The sequence below is a fragment of the Chiloscyllium plagiosum genome, unplaced genomic scaffold, assembly GCF_004010195.1.
Source record: "Chiloscyllium plagiosum isolate BGI_BamShark_2017 unplaced genomic scaffold, ASM401019v2 scaf_11386, whole genome shotgun sequence".
In the NCBI taxonomy this organism is placed as follows: Eukaryota; Metazoa; Chordata; class Chondrichthyes; order Orectolobiformes; family Hemiscylliidae; genus Chiloscyllium; species Chiloscyllium plagiosum.
In genome coordinates this window covers 102816-116864 of record NW_025215360.1, presented here as the reverse complement: position 1 = coordinate 116864, position 14049 = coordinate 102816, and the positions used below count along the sequence as shown (strand labels likewise).

The window sequence follows — 14049 nt, the reverse complement described above, 5'->3', positions numbered from 1 at the left end:
ACCTTCATTATTTTATAAACCTTGGTTAAATTGCTTGGGTCTGTGCTTTTCTGAAAGTTGCAGTCCTAGCTGTCTGAGCGTATCTGGGTAACTAAGCTGTTTCAAAAGGGGAATTAATCTTCTGCCCTCCTTTGAACTCATTTCAAAGTCTGAATATCCTCCAGACTTTGATGGTAGAACAAATCCGAGAAGGCCTAACCTTAAGTTTTGAAGAAAAACAAAATGGTAAAATTTTTGTTTTATCATAAATTGTAATGTGAATGCAACCTGGGATCCTGTTTGGTTTTGCTACAGCATCACAGTGTTGACTGTGAATCTTTATACAGTGGTATGATACAACAATCATTTTTTTCCATGGAGCACCAGTTTTAAGCTTGTTCCTTTTTTTAGACTGTACATATCTTTATTAGTTTGACCTGTTTGTATCAAAGCATTGCCATTTTCTAATGTTAAGCATAATTTGCTAAACATGGGCCCTTTCCCCCAACATATCTAGATCTGTTTTGCATAGTTCAGCATCCCCTGCACACCAACCTTTCTCAATAACTTGGCAAAATCTACACTTGTACTCTAGATTATTAATGCATTAGCAAACGTTTAAATGCAAATCCTTGTAGGACATCTCTCATAATAGGTTTCCAAGTAGATATCAGTGTATTGATAAATTAACAACTTTCTACCTACAGGCATTTAACCAATCCCAATGAGCAGGATACCATGAGTTGTGCAGTTTTAAACTGCAATAAAACTCTTTGCAAGGTACCTTTTTAATGAATCAAAATCCTTTTATTTTGCATTTGTTCTTGGAAAGTGGCAAGGCATTCAGATGTTTGCCTGTCCCTAATTGCTCTTGTGAAGATGGAGCTCAGTGCTTTCTTCATCCACTGCAGTTCACACCCATAGTGTTGGTGGGATGTTTTTTTGGTCAGATGACAGTGAAGGAGTGACAAGATTGTTCCTATTCTGGATGGTATGTAACATGAGGGAAATTGGCAAGTGGTGTTGTTTTGATGCACCTGCAGCCCTGGATCTTCCAGGAGGTGGATGTTGCAGATTTGGAATAGGAAGGTGCTTTGAAGGAGTCATGATACTTGATGTGGTGCATTTTATAAGTGGTACACAATACTGCCACTGGGTACCCAGAAGGAATAATTATTTAAGATGGTGAATGTTTTCATTAATTATATATGAAAGAATACTGCTGATTGCTAAAGTCAAGCAAATGGGGCCCAGTTAACTAGTTGAGGACAACTAGGGAAGGGCAATAAATGTTGGCCCAGTTAATGGCACCACATAATATGAACAATTAAAAATGTTCTGCAACTCCAAGTGAACATCAGTGAACTATCAAAGATGCAAACAAGAATGTCACAAGTGAATAACTCAGTGTAGGTATAGTGAGAGGCTGAATTGTTTTAGCCACTTTGGTTCCATTTGAACATTTAGAATATTTAAAATATAATTTGAGAGGTTTATGTTTAAAATGAATCATTAGAGTTGTTTTTGAGCAGCATGCAATGGGGAACAATAAACTACCCGACTAAATCCACTCTTTCTTGTTTCAGTTGTGACAGAGGTTTGAAATAAATTCCGTTTCGACTTTTGTTTACTAACACTTGGGGCATGTGATCATAATTCTATTGGTTTTAAAATAGTTATGGAAAAAGATAACCTGATCTAAAAGTTAAAGTTCTAAATTAGAGGAAGGCCAATTTGATGACATTAGGCAAGAACTTTCAAAAGTTGATTGGGCATGGATATTCACAGGTCAAGGGATGGCTGAAAAGTGGGAAATGTTCAGAAATAAGATAACAGGAGTCCAGAGACAGTATGCTCCTGTTAGGGTGAAGGGCAAGGCTGGTAGGTGGAGGGAATGCTGGATGACGAGAGAAATTGAGGTTTTGGTCAAGAAAAAGAAAGAAAGATATGTCAAGTATAGACAGCAGGGACTGAGTGAATCCCGAGAGGAGTATAATGGCAGTAGGAGTAGGGCAAGAGGGATATCAGGAGGGCCAAAAAGGGAATGAGATAGCTTTGGCAAATAGCGTTAAGGAAATCCAAAGGGTTTTACTAATGTATTAAGGACAAAAGGGTAACTAGGGAGAGAATCGGGCCCTTAAAGTTCAAGACGGCTGCCTGCAGGAGATGGATGAAATACTAAATGAGTATGTTGCATCAGTGTTCACTGTGGAGAATGATATGGAAACTAGAGAAAATGAGGAAATAAATAGTGATATCTTGAAAAGTGTCCACATTACAGAGGAGGAGGTGCTGGATGACTGAAAATACATAAAGGTGGGTAAGTCCCCAGGACTTGATCAGGTGTACCCAAGAGGTTTGTAGGAGATCGTGTTGCAGCTGTGCAGGACATTGATTTGGACATTTTTGGAATATTGCTTTCAATTCTGGTCTCCCTGCCATAGGAAAAGTGTTGTTAAACTTGAAATGGTTCTGAAAAGATTTTCAAGAATGTTGCCAGGTTTGGAGGGTTTGAGCTATAGTGAGAGGCTGAATAAGCTAGGTCTGTTTTCCTTGGACTGTCAGAGGCTTAGAGGTGACCTTATAGAAGTTTATAAGATCATGGAGAGCATGGATAGGGTAAATAGTCTAGGTCATTTTCCCAAGGTAAGTGAGTGCAAAACTAGAGGGCATAGGTTTAAGGTGAGTGGGGAAAGATTTAAAAGGGACTTAAGGAGCAACTTCTTCATGCAGAGGGTGCTGCGCATGTGGAATGAGCTGCCAGAGGAAGTGGTGGAGGCTGGTACAACCACAACAGTTAAAAGGCATCTGGATGGGTATATGAATAGAGGGGTTTAGTGAGATATGGGCCAAATGCTGACAAATGGGACTAGATTAAATTATCTGGTCAGCATGGATGAGTTGGGCTAAAGGGTCTGTTTCCTCTGTACAACTCTACCCTGCAAGATTCTCGGGGAAATCAACAGTCCATTTTTCCCACTATTGTCTTTTCATTATTGAATGCTGAACAGATGCAAACTGGTGTACCAAATGTACTGCTGGGGGAAATTATTTACACTTCCAATACATTGGCAGTACTTTTCCATGCCAGTGATCTCCTAGCCTTCTTTGGAAAGTGTTGATTTTTGTTTGGGATACTGTTCCAGAGCCTCTCACAGCAGCGTATTGTTGTGTGAAGAATGGACATTGCGTGAGTAATGGCATGTACTGTACTATGAACAAAAGGACCCACGGCCTAATCCTATCCTTAACCCTCATCCATACACTCCTACTCTGCTGGAGTGGGAACTCTGATTCTTTGCCTCCTTCTTTTGATTAGTTAGTTTGAGTCTTAACATTTGGTTTTCCTTCTTCCTCGCTACTAACTACGTTTAATTTCCTTTTAATTATTTTATATTTCCATTGTGGCGTCCATAAATCAGTGCTGAGTTGGAATAAATCTTTTCCGTTTAGGGGAGTTTAAATGGTCTCCTCATTCCAGTATTTTCGGGTGGAAACGGTGAGATGTACACAAACTAAAGACAAACTGAGATTAGGCAGTGTTGCCAGAAGAAAAGCTGGTAATCGTGGATGCATTTTTATTTCCACTTGCGTAAAATATAAATAAATATTTGCCCCAAATTTTCTGCATCACATTGAGATATTTCGTATTTAGAGGTTATAATGTATTCTGTTTGTGACATTAACTTTCTAGAATTTGTCTGAACAGAGTTAAGTAGTGTGTTGTTCGATGGCTTGTATTTTAAAGGTCGCCGTAGTGGGGGCAGGATCCTAATAAGCTTTTGTAACACGATACTAAAAGAGTGTTTTGTTACTTCGCAGAGAGAGAGTGTGTAAGTAAGGGGGTTACTATTTGAGTTATCTTGCTGATTTTAATTTAAAACTTTCTTGTAAGTTTTCCAAATGGCGAATGCAGCTCCGTACTCGGCTGGAGTTCCACTCTGATAAAGTTCCACTCTGAATTTTAATTTGAATTTGGTTTAAATTCGCACCAGAGTCACACTGATTCACAGCTTGCGTTTGTATCTGGTCGGAAATTGTAATCCGCCGTTTGGGTGCGTTACAAGCGAATGCAATGACATTGAAGCTCTGGGTTACAGCATCTGTGTATGCAGTAAAAGCCAATACTCCTCATGGTCAAGAAACATTTTCACGTTTCGGTGGTATATGAACCCAATCGACGCTCTTTGACAAACGTGCAGCTGATTTTTTTATTTCAAAATGTGCTGCTCCAGCTGCGGTCGGAGTTCTGTGCAGTTCAGATGTACTTTTCTTGTACCTCGTTTTGCAATGAAATAGCGATACTCTGTTGAGTCTCGTCCTCCCCGCCCCCGCACACCAAGCGCCTTTCGCAGTACATTTATTGTTCTTTGTTCGTGTATGCAACCTGAACATCATGCGTCCTTCAAGAAAGAAAGCGAAGGGGCTTTCAATGTTTTGTTTTTAAGCTGTTGCAGCGTGTTGTATCGCTCTTGTCGAGTGCCTTCCATTGCTTGTTTCCTGCGTCCGTTTGGAAGCAGGCGTTTCGATCTTGATAATAAGCTTGAGATTGGCGCTGTATACGTATCGCAGTGAAGCGGTCGGGTCGAGGAAGTGGCACTCGCTGATGGGGGGGTGGGGTGGAGAGGGGGGGGGGGGGATGGGAGCTTTCGCCATCTTTGTCTTGTGAAGTCGCTGAGGCTGCTGCTGCTGCTGGCGTTTCTGCTAGAGGCAGCAGCACTGAGACAGGTGGCGCACTTCGCGCAGCCGCTATCGCCAGTTACATTCCCGAAAAAAAAGGGATTTAATCCCACTGAATAATTAAAAACCCCGAAATGCCTATCCATTTACACCAATTTCATTACTGGCGGTGACTTTACATATATTAAAATATGTAACCCCCCCCCCCCCGGACATGTAGATTCTTTTATTTGCATCAAAAACTAAGATATGAAACAAAGAGTGTTGAAACCGACCTTTTATTGATAATGCTACTGTCAGGAACAGGTAACAAAGCAGCGAACTGCGGCTGCTGCCTCTTTTTAAAAAGCGAAGTTTCCTTTGGGGGGGGGGGAATTACAGAAATCAGCTGACGTTAGTCATATTTGTAGGCTTGTTCATTTTGAAAGAAGGATGCGGTTCCCTGAAGTAGGATGTGAAACGAGAGGTTAGCGATATTTTCTTCAGAGTGGGGTGTTATTAACCGCCTCTGAGAGAAACCAAGTAAAACAGAAGGATATCGGGAGCGGTGATGGAAATTGTGCAGTAGTTACTGCACTACACATCACAGAGAGAGGTCAGCAGCTCAAGGCTGTGAGGCGAGTGATTAAAGAGCCCGAACTCGACACAGAGTACCGATCCCAGCAAAGGAAAGCGTCGTGCAGTCGCTACACGCTGACACAAATTGCTATGAAAGAACACCTCCAACTGATTGTGAATAATTGCTACATTAAACAATGCGGGAGCACAAACGAGCAGTTCATTTATTGTAGCGAATCTTTGCCGGCACTTGTGTTGGGGGAGGGGGGATTAATAGAGTGGTAGGTAAGGTGACCCACCCCCGTCCTCCTTGTTATCTGTGAGCGGAGCTTTCTTGATGCTGGGAATGTAACCTCTTGTACCTCATGGCCAAGATGGCTCAGACTGACGGGGTATGGAATATTTCAAACCATGCAATGGATGAAAACATTATTTGCAGACAATTGACGATTTGTGTACTTTTTAATCTAACTCTAGGACTCCCCTGCTATCTCTAGGGAGGAACTTTATAAGTGTTATCAGCTACTCTCAGTCATAAGGTCATAACTGTAGTTTAGGAGACTTCGTGCGCTGTATGAATGTTTAGAGCGATTCTCTATCCAATTATTCCACCCCCACCCCCACCCCCACCCCATTTTATTGCAGGTTATATTCCGTAGCCAGTCTCATCCTTTAAACAAACATTGGCTCTCAGACTCTGGATGTTTGATCTGAAACGGGCTGGGGAAAGAAGCCTTGACCAAAAATGTAAGTGTTTTGGGGGAAAAGATCTGACAAAGTGGTGAGCAGGCTGAAATACGTTCTGCATTAACAACCGAGCTTCCTCGTGGTTGCGTCTCCAAAGGGCAGGCTTCTAAATGAGAACAGTCAAGCGCTCAACGCCCTGTTTCCGCCCAGTTTCGGAGAAACACAGAGCGATTCTGCTTACGCGTCGCGGAGAGAAGCAGCTGCTGCGAACTGTTAGTGCGGGTGTGAGAGATTGCTTCTACGTGACTGAGAGTTTGCGGGGGAGTAATGTGCAACTGTGACTCCGACAAGCGGCGTGTAATGGAGGGAATGTGTTTGGTTGCGAGGGAGGCTGTGGGCGTGTGTGGCTGTGTAAGAGTCTATGCGTGTGTTTGAGACTGTGAGAATGTGTTGGGGGCGGGGACAGTGTGACGGACACAGTGAGGAAAAGGGCACTTGTGTGTCTGTGCGGTGTAAAGAAAGACGTGTGAAGGAGGATATGCGAGTGTGAAGAATACATGTGTGTGACTAAGAATGTAACGGTGTGTGTGTGTGAGAGAGAGGGTCAGTGAAGTGAGAGAATGTGGCTTTACGAAACTGAGAGCGCTTGGCTGCCGGAGGATGAATCTGGTGGTTCCAGGGTATCTCGGTTTGTATGTAGTTATCAGAATTATTGAGACGGTGGTTTGCGCAACTCGTGTGTGTGTGTATACACGTATGTGAGACAAGGAGAAACTGTTGCTGGGGTTTGGAGAGTTGCGGGGAAGGATGAACCGAGGATTCACTGCAGTGCAATGTGTGTGACTGATTGCAGGCAAATATGAATGTTTCCACCTAGGTGTGTCTTGTGAGCCGATTGTGTGCAATGAGGCAGTATATGGTGTGTTGGGTGGGTGTCAACAGTGAGTGTGTGCTGAGAGTGTCAGAGAATGTACAAAGAGTGTATGCTGGGCGAGTACACTGAGTTTCCAGTGAGTGAATGCTGAGGGAGTACAGTGAGTGTGTGCTGTGTACGGCGAGTGTGAGCTCAGGGAGTACAGTGTGTGTGTGTGCTGTGCGTGTATAGTGTGTGCTGGTAAAGCATGATGAATGTGTGGTGGGTGGGTACAGTGAGTGATTGCAGTGAGTGTACGGTGATTGTGTGCTGGGGGAATATGGTGAGTGTGTGCTGAGAGTGCACAATGAATGAATGCTGTGAGGTTTATGGTGAGTGTGCTGGGTGACTACGGTGTGTGCTGAGAGTTTGCAGTGAGTGTATGGTGATAGTGTGCTGGGGGAGTAAGGTATGTATGTCCTAGGAGTGTACAGTGACTGTGTGCAGTGAGTGTACCACAGTAAGTGTATGATGAGGGAATGTGATGAGTGTGTGCAGAGGATATACAATGAATGTGTACTGAGAGTATACAATGAATACATGCTGGGTGAATGCAAGAGTGTACAATGAGTGTGTGCTGTGAGTGTGTAGTGTGCACTGAGAGGTTTACGGTGAATGTGTGCTGAGTGTGCACAATGAGTGTGTGCTGGGAGTGTACAGTGAATGTGTACAGAGAGTATATAATGTGTGTGTGCTGTGAGGTTTATGGTGAGTGTGCTGAGTGCAGAATGAGTGTGTACAGTGAATGTGTGATGTGAGAGTACACTGCAGTGAGTGTAGTGAATGTGTGATGTGAGTGCAGTGTGTCTGATTTAAGAGTAGTGTATGGTGAGTGTGTGCTGTGAGGTTCACGGTGAGGGTGCAGTGAGTGTGCTGAGAGTTTTACGATGTGTGCAGTGAGTGTACAGTGTGTGCTGAGGTTGACGGGAACTGTGCGTTGAGTGTGTGCAATATATGTGGGGTGAGTGTATGGTAGTGTGCTGAGAGTTTTGCAATGAGTGTGTTGTGAGGTTTACGGTAAGTGTGCTGAGTGTACAATGAGTGTGTTGGATGAATACAGTGAGAGTGTGCAGTGTGTGTCCTGTGAGGTTTACGGGGAGTGTGAGAGCCCTTGAGTGAAGATTTCCCGCGCGAGACGTGCGCACCGCGTCCTGACCTTTGGGTCAACTCCCAAGAGACTGGCGAAGGCAGCGCTTCTTGAGCTCTGCAAAGCCCCTTCAAACTGAGCTCTGTGTGTGTGTGTGTGTGTGTGTGCGCATCAACGATGTGATTGTACCTTTCGTCATTTCTGCCTCCAGCCTCATACGTGCCTAGAAAAGCTTACTTTGTATTCTGAAGTGCATGAGCTACATATTTGCACTATGTGTAATTTTCAAATCACTTGCATCTCCTATCTATTTTAGGAGGTAAGTGTGACGTTTCTTCAGTGTACAGATAAATAAGTTTCGAAGATTCCCTGCTGTAAATTGTGGAAATGATGAAAATGAAGCCTGACTGCATTTAAATTAATGTAATCAAAACATTGAAGATGTGCTTTTATTCGACGTGAAATTTAGTCTCTGAAGCTTTACTGGTTGATTCCGATTTTCTCGTGTGCAAAAAGAATAGCTCTCATCATTTCTACTTGTGCGGATAAGATGGAAACATTGAGGTTAGCAATTGAACATAAAATTGCTCATCCGGGGCAATAACCGGAAAACAAAACCAACCCCCCCCCCCCCCCCCCCCTCCCCCGAACTCCCCTTGCCCTGGTGCAGACCACCCGCTAACCCGGAGGATGGGGTGTGTGTGAACGTTAGTCTGATTCTCACCATATAGTTGAGGAACGCAGTGAACAGCAGGCAGGAGCCGAGTGAAGTGGACGTCTGAAAGTTTTATTTGGCCCTCGCTGTTCCTCTCTCTCGCTGTCTCGGGATTCCGCCCTGCGCTCTGGTTCAGATTAGGAATTCCCCCCCTGTATGTTCCGGTTAGAAAAACACCAAGCCGGATTGAAGCAGGTCGGCGTTCCGCGGTGTCTGCGGATTGTGTGTGTGGGTGGTGGGGGGGTGTAGGTTGGACTCGGGGTTGTGAGCTAAAGGTTGATGTTTATGGTAATTGAAGTTAACGACTGGCCTTATGGGTAGAGTTTTTTTCCAGGCTCGGAGGGGAGCTGCACGCTAAGGGCTGGATCGGAAATTTAAAAAAATCCGTTCGCTGTGTACAGACGCTCGAGCACATCTGCTCCAGTGATCTGCCAAAGGGTTTCTTCTCTGTAAACACCCCCCCCCCCTTCTCCCCCCCCCCCCCCCCCCCGCCTCCCCGCAGCAGGCAGCAGCCTGAGGTTTTACACAAGGCAGGGGGATGCGGGCTGAGCAGAGTCCGATAGAGCCCGCAGACCGGATAGTTCCGCCGCTCTCTGTGTGGTGAGGAGCCAACATGGCGCTGCGGAGTCTTGCTGTGCCCGAGTCTCGCAGCCGCCCGCCACCTGTACACTGAGAGCCGCTGCTCCAGCCCGGGGGGAACAGCCGGTAACACTGGCCGGGGCCAGGCCTGACCTCCTTGTACCTTCCACTGTTAGCCGCCGGCGGATTGCTCTCTCTCTCTCCCCGTGTGGTGGATATCCGGACTTTTTGGGGGTAATCTGTGAGCACACGGCTCAGATGAAACAAGTCTTCTCCCTCTGGCTTGGCGATTTTTAAAAAAAACCCCTGAAACGGCACGTGGATGCAGTAAAAAGACGAGGTCAGCACCAGAGCAAGAGTCTGGTGAAATTCTACCGAGAGCCTGGAATCAGGTAAGGGGTGATTTTTTTTGTGTGTGTGTGTTATGTGAAGGGAGTGGTTTATCGCATTGGTAAAGCCGGTTGTGAGGACGCGGAGACTGTCTGTCTGGGTGGTGACTTCTCTCTGCCCCGGAGCGGACTATCTTCAGCCCCTTTCTCCGTTTTCAGGAAGACTGGCTCCGGGTTCCATGTTAGCTCGGGTCTCGGTGTAATGTGCGCGTCTCCGTCTGAATGTTGAGGGCAAGTTTGAAGCTTCGGACCATCCCAGCACGATCCTGCTGCCGTGCCCAACAACTTCTTGAGGGTTTCGTGCAGGATTTGATCCAATCGGTCTTTTTTTTTGAAGCTACGTTCATCTGGAGCGACCCGGCCGGGGCGAACGTCACTTTTTGTTGAGAAGTGCTGTCGATATTGCCCGCACGGTAACTGCGGCTTTTTCACATCGCATTTCGCTCAGTCTCCAGATCGCACAGGGCCCTGAGGGATAATCGTGTAAAGCCAAGCCGCGTAACCCACCCCCCTCCCCCAACACGGCTAGGACCAGGATTTATTCACTGGATTCCGGTCCGAGTTTCACCAAATGCTTTTAATTAATTTACCATTTGCGTTTATCTGTGTTGTGTAAATCAGCACAGGTATAACTAATCAGGACGGAAACGCTTTTTTAAAACATCGTGTCCACTCTATAGTACAGCAACTAAGTAGATGAAAGCGTTTTATTAAAGGGAGTTAACTGATCTTTTAAAGGGGGGGGCGGATTAGTTCCCTGTATGTGGGTATATTACAAATAACTACAGCGTGCTAAATTATTCCCAGCTCGTGAGTTGAACCTTATGGGTTACGCTGACGGATGATTTATTTTTGAACTGTGCCTTTGAGGTTATTGCGAGAGCAGCTTTTAACTAACGTGGGTCTTTATTGCTTAAAGTGTGCATCGTCCGCCTAATATGTTAATAATCACTTCAGACTGGCAGAATGTGCTTTTCAGCTGAGGTTTAATGCTGAAGGTTGTGCTAGTTCTAACTGGTTACCTGCAAGGTGACAAGGACCCGTGTGGCACTTACCAGCTCTGCCTGACTTAAGGCTGCTGACCGTATTTGTATGTCTCTGTCTAAGTGATCGATTGGTCTAGACAGCAGTGGCCGGCTCCCTGCACGCTCAGGGAGGAGAGAATGGTCATCGCAGAGAGAGAAAAAATTGAGGGCAAGTAAACCAGAGCCTGGTATAGGTCTTGATGGGCGGGCTCAGCCCTCAGCCGTGTGAACTGAGCGAACAGAGACTGAAAGTTGTTGGCGGAGAATTTCATGATACGGATATAGCGCGGGAGGTGTTTGCATGCATGACCATGTAGTGTGCGCATCTCACTGTCTCAGCGTGATACAATATAAGGCGTGTAGACTGGAACTGTAAGCGCATACGCACATAGACGGTGTATTTTAAAAATATACAATTGCTGAGCGCTGCTGGGGTAGACGCACCTTCGTTCAGCAAATTAAGCTTTCCTTGAACTATTTACACCGCTGCATGAATGCAGGGTACCTACTGCACGAGCAGAGTTGGTTGAGGTGGAAGTGGCAACAGTAGTGATGGCCCGTTCCCTTTTGTCTGTTTCGCTGACTTGTATGAGCACGATCTGCGCATCTGTGCGGCCGGAGGATCCAGTTTAAGAAAAACGATTGGATTCATTAGTGGACTGCGAGCTGGCTCTCCGATTTCTTTCCCTAAGCGCATCAGAATATATCGATTCTACGTGTTTCCGTTATTAGGAAATGTGTTGCTCTTCCCAGCTTCACAAATATTATTTGTTCAGTGGCGCTGTGAAACTCCCTGTTGAAGTCCGTGAGGTGCCTTGCTGCATGGCCGACTGAACCGCTGACCCACTCGCCTCCCGCGGCTCTTTCGATGTAAACAAACACCTTGAAACTATCTCTGTCCCAACTAAAGCTCTACGGTTTCCCTACGACTGGAGACAATGTTCTCATAATGTCGATTTCCATTTCACAGTAACTTTAAAAAAATATTTTTTGGTTTGATGAAATGTTCCATTTTCATCAGTCCCTCGTCATTTGAATTTACTGGCGAACTAAAAGCCGCAAAGCCTTATAAAACAAGAAAATAAACGAGTAATTTTAGAGGTGGATTGCAGTTCGGTCAGAGCGCCAGAATATGGGGAAGCGATACACTGCATGAATCTGAACCGGGAAAAGTCCTTGTTAAATTTCAGCCCGGTCGATCTTTCTCTTGTCATGAAAGGTAGTTTACAAATTCCAAATGAAATAAAACCCTCATGTTACTTGCATTTAGGATTCGTTCATTTAAAAAAAAGCCTGTGAAAGTGTTGGGACAACTTTAACAAGAACCGACCCCAGCCCACAATCCGATCCATCGCGTTGGAATGTAACTCCAATGAAATGTCTACCTTGCATGTATACTAAACTTGGTCATGACTTTTGTAGGGCCAAGCAAACTGTCATTTTTGTTAAAAAATCACACAACACCAGGTTATAGTCCAACAGGTTTAATTGGAAGCACACTAGCTTTCGGAGAGATGCTCCTTCATCAGGTGATAGTCTGATAGACTACCACCTGATGAAGGAGCTTCGCTCCGAAAGCTAGTGTGCTTCCAATTAAACCTGTTGGACTATGACCTGGTGTTGTGTGATTTTTAACTTTGTACACCCCAGTCCATCACCGGCATCTCCAAATCATGTCATTTTTGTGAACACTTTGGAATTTCTGTCTGTGTCCTCCAAAACTAGAAACCTCCGCTTTGCAGCCCTTTGGGTACAATCACTGGAGACCATGCATTACTGTTCTTTGGGACTTTAACTTTTGTTTTTGTTATTTCTCGGGATGTCGGCAGTGCAGGCTGAGGCAGCATCGTAATTTATCTGGAGGTGGTAGTGAGCCATCTTCTTGAACCACTGTAGTCATTGTGTAGGTGCACCCACAGTGCTGCTAGGAGGGGAGATCGCGGACTATATATGTAAATCAATCACGTTAACCTTCACACAAACCAACTGTACTATACGAAAAAGCTAGTAAACTTGGCTTTTCCACTAAGGCCAGTAATTAGGCCTAATTATATATATTTTAGTTAGACTGTCTGAAGTACCGAAAATACATTGATAGAACCTCTGAGACAGCTGAAGAACTAGATCTGCGTTTGTTATATGCTTTACGTTGAAATGTTTTCAGTTCATGTTTTTTTTATATTTCCACTTGTAATCGGAGCATAAGATTTTCTGTCACTTTTGTGACAAGTTAAATTTCAGTCACAATCAGATTTTGCAGTTTATGGCATCATCTGTTGCTTCTGGTAGTAACATCTGGAAGTAATGTAATACCCAGGGGTTGGATTTTTACCACCTATTATTGTCCCCAAATGGTTGAGCACACCTCGTCAGATAACCCAGCCAGTCTTACATTCACCCTTTTACACTTGCTAGTGAATCGAGGCAAAAAAAATTGTAAGCAGATGCGCTGATGTGCTTTTACATTTAAATGGAAGGTTTACTCCCATTTTCTCCACGTGTTTTGTGATTCATTTCGCACACAGCACTTTATTTAATACATTTACCCTTGGTTGGTGAATGACGTAATTCGAAATTTCTCATGGACTCTAGGATTCCTGGTGAATATTTGGAATACCAGATTAAACCACCCATTTCGCAGTCTGTGTATTCGAGCAAATCTGAAGACATTTTTGCAAATTATCTCAATAAAACCTATAATTGTATCGGGTAATTTAAATACCTCAAAACAAGATACACGTAATTCACTTAGTGAGCTAATAACACGTCCTGAGAAGGCAAGATTGCATTGTTTCCGTTATGTTTCAAACCAAAATCTACAGCAAACGTGTTTAAATTTTGGGAATACGTTGCATATTCATGTTTAGAATAATTTGGCTGAAAGAATAAACTATTGCCTAAGGCCCATTGAATCTGTTCTCCAACCGAGGGCCCACAAAGTGATCTCTACCTCTTGGCCAAGAATGGGTTAAGGCGCTACTCACAATACTATCATCATTGGGACACTGAGGAGTTAATTGTGCGCTTGCCATGCCAAAATCAACACAAACATGGTATGACTTTACTGAAGGGAAATGGTTACCTTACCGCCAGCCTTTCTTGTGACATGATGGTATAAGATATGCTGCAATCAGTCAAATGTTCTTAGATACTGAAGTCTGTTTGGAGAGAGAAGCAGAGATGCTCTTGGCTCCCGTTTTATACCGTCCTCTCGGTCAATGGACGGACTATCTTCGCGCTTATTGGGTTCTCCACTTGGCAAATAGTTGTCTAATGTTTAGATTTTCAAACTTATAAATTGAATTTTTAAAAAATAATCAAGGTTCAACTGAAGAGCAGCCCTTTGTTTTCTAAAGTCTCTTAAAGTGTAATATTTTGGCATTGACGTGTTAAATTTCATTATTTGAACCCAATGCTTAACCGAAATAGAATATAGA

The 14049-nt window shown here is 44.2% G+C and overlaps 1 protein-coding gene across 1 annotated transcript in view; it reads left to right on the top strand.

Annotated features, from left to right (window-relative positions):
- Positions 1–8598: 8598 nt before the first annotated feature.
- LOC122548308 (BCL-6 corepressor-like) overlaps positions 8599–14049 on the top strand; it is a gene marked incomplete at its 3' end in the record, with an annotated part of 82376 nt that continues 76925 nt past the window's right edge. The window contains exon 1 of the mRNA XM_043686834.1: positions 8599–9590. The remainder of the gene's footprint in view (positions 9591–14049) is intronic.